Here is a 5,244-nt window from a genome sequence, read left to right as displayed (position 1 = left end):
GTGATTTGCCCAGAGTCACACGTCTAGTTGGCCAATTCATTTGACAGATGAGGAAATGGAGGCAAACAAAGCAAAGTGACTTGCCCAGGGTCACACATCTAGCTTGCCAATTTCTTCAGCTCATTTGATATATGGAGGAAACTGAGGCAAACGGGGGAAAAACTTGCCCAGGGTCACTCAGCTGTCTGACGTCAGATTTAAATTCACATAGAGGAGTCTCCCTGGCTCCAGGCTTGACACCCTTTCCACTGGTCCATGTAGCTTCCCTGTCTAGCCCGTAATAGTGCTTAATCAGTGTTTAATAACTGACTGACTGATTCACCATCTCCTCAGTTCAAAAGAAATACACCCAGGGGAGTTCAGCATTAAAGACCCTTCCCAATCCAAGTCCAGTCTCCCTGGGCTATTGTTCCCACACTGGCTAACTTGGGCTGCTCCCTGTTCTTTATGCATGACATTCCATTTTCCCACCTCCATCCCTTTGCCCAGGCTGTGCCCAGTACCTCTTGGAATTCCAGCCTAGCCCCACCGCCCTCTCTTTCAAATGGAACCCTTTCCTAATTCCTCTGGCTGGTAGGGCTTTCTCCTCCTAGTAATAGTGTATGGTTTGTATATATCTTGCCAAAGCCGGCAGTGGCCGGCGCTGCTGTCTTTAGGGGTGTAACTGACGCTTAAAAATGGCCAGTCCACTGTTTTTCGTTGCTCTCCATCCACCGAGCCTGGCGGCCTCCCCGTTTTGAATGGGAGAACCCTAGAACTGTCAACCGGGCCAGGACCCTAGTAATCCCCCTTCTTGTTGCGGCCATCCCCAAAGGGGAGGTTCGTTTCTTCGGGGGACCCTGACAGCCCCACGCGGGGGGCCTCCGCGTGTGAGAAGAAAAGCGCGTCTGGCGGCAGAAATCAGCTTTTCGGCGGCCGGCACGTCCGCTAGAAGCTATTCAGCCACACAAAGGCTGGACCACACCTCCCTCCCCAGGTGCTCGCGGCGCTCTCTACTAAAATGGTGGCTCCCCGGAACCTTTGTCTGCCTGCCTTTGTGAGACGCCTCGGAGGAAGCTGGGAGGACCGCCGAGCTCTGGAATATAATCATGAAGACAATGACGTCATCACGAAGCGATTCCAGTTTAGGCCCCCCCCGCCCCCTCCCCGAGCCCTTTCTTCCCACTAATGCTGCTATTGTCCTTGTTTTACAGATGAGGAAACTGAGGCGGAGGGCAGTTCATTGAGAGCCTGGCGCGGGAGGACGGGGCTGGGCGGGATTCCAATCCAGCTCTCCTGATCTCAAGTACCCCCACAGCGCTGTGGGTACTGCTTAAGTCAATAACAGATTAGAACAACAACAACAAAATCCCAGCGGTCTGCCTTTTCCATTCAAAATGGAGGCGGGGGTCTTCACGGAAGAAGCCGGGGAGCTCTCGGCCGCTTCTGGGTGATCGATCCCTTTGTCTTCGCCCTCCTCTAAAGCAGCCCACGGTTCTTCCCTTTTGAAATCAAAACGCTGACAAATTAAAGCTCTCCAGAGAGCCCTGGGCTCCCGGGAATATAAAAAATGCAGCACCCCTCGGGGCTGCCCGCCCCGCCTCCCCCGGGGCCACTCGGCTCTGTCCAGTGATTTCTGGTGACTTTCCGCACCCGGCCGAAATCTCTCCTCTTATCTTTAGGTTAATTTAGAAAATGGAGCAGGTGCCATTCACAGTCCTTTCTTTGTCAAACAAAGGGGAGGCAAGAGAATTGGATTCTGGGGTCCGGGGGCCTGGGTTCAAATCTCACCCCCGCTGCTTACTAAGTGGAGGACTTTTAGGCAAGTGGCTTTGCCTCTGTTTCCTAATTCTGATCATAACAATTCATCAAAACACAAAGGTCTGCAGAGCGCTTTAAATATGCCGTCTTGTTTGATTCTCACAACAAGCCAGCGAGTTTGGGGAGCCGCCACCTCAGTGCCGTGCCACCCGGGTACAGGTGCCACCCCGGCAAGAGCTAGAAACGAGAGCCTGGCCAAGATGGCCGCTGGCAGTCTTCACTGGCATTTTAAGATGGCACCACTGGCCGCAGCAATTGAAATGCGCACGGGAGGCGGAGAGGGAGGAGGCGAGGAGGAGGCAGCACGAGCTGCCAAGCCCGGGCGACAGCCGATCAATATTCCGGATTCCACTTGTCGATTTCTCTGGGAAACCGAGCCATTGTGCTTTAGCGCCACCACGTGGAGAGGCCGGGACCTGGCCGCAGCCAACGGCTCGCTGAGCAAAAATGGTGCCACCCTGGGGCGTTAGCACATTGGGAAGGGAGAAAAGGGCTCCCAGCCCCCCTCAAATGGAACTATCCCAACGCCCTGGGGAACGGGGCTCATCCCAGTCTAACGGCTACCCAAGTGAAAGCACGAACGCCGTCTCTCCTTCGAAGCGTGCCCCCTCCGGCACTGATTGGCTTCTTTGTCCAAGCCACGGCTGGCTCCGAGAACTGGGGAGAACAAAGGTCTCTTACAGGTTTTCGAGCTACGGGGAGCTGCTTCTTATTCTCCATTGGCCAACGCCATTTCCCCCTTCCAGGGGCTGAACAGAGTGGCCAGGGAGAACGGCAGTGTAATACCGGGACAACCCAAAGAGGGGGAGGCAGGTTGGGAACGTTTGAATGTGGATGCTGGCGCTTAAAGGGTTACAAACGATTGGGAGACGCGGAAACCATGGCAACGAGCCCTCGGTCCGCTTCACCAGCTCCGGGGTGCTTTCTTCTTTTAAGAGGCAGCGCAGGCACCATCTTGTGCTTAAAGTCTTTCTCAACCCCCCCCCCCCAACTGCTGGGCCCTCCTTTCTAAACTGCCTTGTAATTGAACTCCTGTGTGTGCCCCGTATACACAGCCGCGTACATACAAACACGGTGGCTGATCCAGATTCATTCTAATGTACGGATGGGGGAGTGCAGAGAGACAGAGGGAGAGGAAGGAGAGGGAAAGGGGAGGGAGACAAAAAGAGAAGGAGGGAGAGACAAAGGGGAGGAGGGAGGAAAGGAAGCTGAGAGAGACAGGGAAGAGCAGAGACAGAGAGAGAAGGAGGGAGAGAGAGACAGAGGGAAGGAGGGAGACAAAAAGAGAGGGAGGGAGACAAAGAAAGAGACAGAGAGAGGGAGGGAGGGAGACAAAGAAAGAGACAGAGAGAGGGAGGGAGGGAGACAAAGAAAGAGACAGAGAGAGGGAGGGAGGGAGACAAAGAAAGAGAGAGAGAGGGAGGGAGGGAGACAAAGAAATAAGGGGAGGAGGGAGGAAAGGAAGTTGAGAGAGACAGGGAAGAGCAGAGACAGAGAGAGAAGGAGGGAGAGAGAGACAGAGGGAAGGAGGGAGACAAAGAGAGAGGGAGGGAGGGAGGGAGGGAGACAAAGAAAGAGAGAGAGAGAGGGAGGGAGACAAAGAAAGAGACAGAGAGGGAGGGAGGGAGACAAAGAAATAAAAGGAGGAGGGAGGAAAGGAAGTTGAGTGAGACAGGGAAGAGCCAGAAAAGGAGGGAGACAAAGAAAGAGACAGAGAGAGGGAGGGGGAGGGAAGGAGACAAAGAAATAAGGGGAGGAGGGAGGAAAGGAAGTTCAGAGACAGAGACAGAGAGAAAAGGAGGGAGAAACAGAGAGAGAAGGTGGGAGACAAAGAAAGAAGGGAAGGAGGGAGGAAAGGAAGTTGAGAGAGAAAGAGGGAAGGAGGGAGACAAAGAAAGAGACAGAGAGGGAGGGAGGGAGACAAATAAGGGGAGGAAGGAGGAAAGGAACTTGAGGGAAAGACAGGGAAGAGCAGAGACAGAGAGAAGGAAGGAGACAACGAGACAGAGAGGGAGGGAGAGAGTCAAAGAAATAAGGAAAGGAGGGAGGAAAGGAAGTTCAGAGACAGAGAGAGAAGGAGGGAGAAACAGAGACAGAGAGAAGGTGGGAGACAAAGAAAGAAGGGAAGGAGGGAGGAAAGGAAGTTGAGAGAAAGAAGAGAGAGACAAAGAAGGAAGGAGGGAGAAGGGGGAAAGAGGGAGGAAAGGAAGTCGAGAGAGACAAAGAGAGAGAGAGGGAGGGAGAAAAAGAGAACAAAAGAGGAGGAAGAGAGAAAGAAAGGAGGGAGAGACAGAAGGGGGAAGGAGGGAGGAAAGGAAGTTGAGAGAAAGAGACAGAAGAGAAAGATTTTTGTATAGAATTATCTTCTCCACTAGAATGCCAGCTCCTTGTGAGTGTTTAACTCTTTGTACTCCTGTGTGCTAGGTACTAGGTATTGTTATAATTATATTTAGGAAAGGGGGAAAGGTTTATACAAAGAAAATCACATTTAAATAAATGAGTTTATGACCAGAGAAAGGGATGATGGGAAGGATAAGGAGAAAGGGATTGCATCTGACTATTTTCCTAAGGTATTCAACCCACTCTAATAAATTTCTAAGCTTAATCCTTTTCCAAACTAAATTAAAGATTACTAAGGAGTACTAAAGATAAATCTTAACAGGGACCCCAAGTCCTTTGGTGGGTCAGGTAGCAGAAATCCAAGTTATGGGGTCCTTAGATGATCCAGGCAAGGTAGAGCTTCTCTTCCCCAGTCGATCTGTCCACCGGGATGACTGGAGATTTCCTCTCCACCTCTGCTAGTTGATCCTCAAAGGCAGGCTGCTGGACAGATGGTTTGTCCAGGGGAGTCTCAGATCCACAGCATTCAGTCTTCCCCTCCACATCCAGACTGACTGTGGGAAACCTCCTCCTTCAACAGCTTAGAACTTTTACCCAGCCAGCTCTTGGAGAATTCTAGGCTGTCACTCAAACTCTTGCCACAGTATACAGTAGGAGTTTAATTAAAAGGAAGGAAGGAAACATTTATTAAGGATCTATTATGTGCCAGGCACTATGCTAAGTACTTTACCAATATCTCATCTGATCCTCACACCTCTGCAAGATAGATGTTATTGTTATCCCTATTTTACAGATGAGTAAACTGAGACAGAGGTTAAGTGACTTGTCCAGGGTCACACAGTAAGTGTCTGGGGCTGGATTTGAACTCAATTTTCCTAACTCCTGACCCAACTACTCTATCTGTTGTCCTACCTGACTGCCTCAGAATGGAGCAGCAAGGATGGATGATGAGGTGATGGTCCAGGAAGCCTGCTTAAGAGGAAGAGAAAGAATAACTTGGAAATACACAAAAGGCAGCCACAAGGATCAACAGGTTGCAGGGAGAAGAGGAAGAGAGGCCGTTGCTTGGTGATACTGTCAGAGGGAGCATCTGACAAGGGTGAT

At 51.4% G+C, this 5,244-nt stretch overlaps 1 long non-coding RNA gene across 2 annotated transcripts in view; it reads left to right on the top strand.

The window, feature by feature from the left end:
- Positions 1 to 782: 782 nt before the first annotated feature.
- LOC103098585 (uncharacterized) overlaps positions 783 to 5,244 on the top strand; it is a 23,889-nt gene continuing 19,427 nt past the window's right edge. Inside the window, exons 1-2 of one of the 2 annotated variants that reach the window (XR_008912707.1) lie at positions 783 to 2,472; positions 5,066 to 5,244. The exon at positions 5,066 to 5,244 is cut by the window's right edge and continues 42 nt beyond it. This is a non-coding gene — a long non-coding RNA (uncharacterized LOC103098585). The remainder of the gene's footprint in view (positions 2,473 to 5,065) is intronic. The other variant, XR_008912708.1, reaches the window with a different exon arrangement.

The sequence above is a fragment of the Monodelphis domestica genome, chromosome 6 (genome assembly GCF_027887165.1).
Source record: "Monodelphis domestica isolate mMonDom1 chromosome 6, mMonDom1.pri, whole genome shotgun sequence".
Classification (NCBI taxonomy): Eukaryota; Metazoa; Chordata; class Mammalia; order Didelphimorphia; family Didelphidae; genus Monodelphis; species Monodelphis domestica.
The sequence above is the reverse complement of the archived record's forward strand: the minus strand, read 5'-3'. Positions and strand labels throughout refer to the sequence as shown.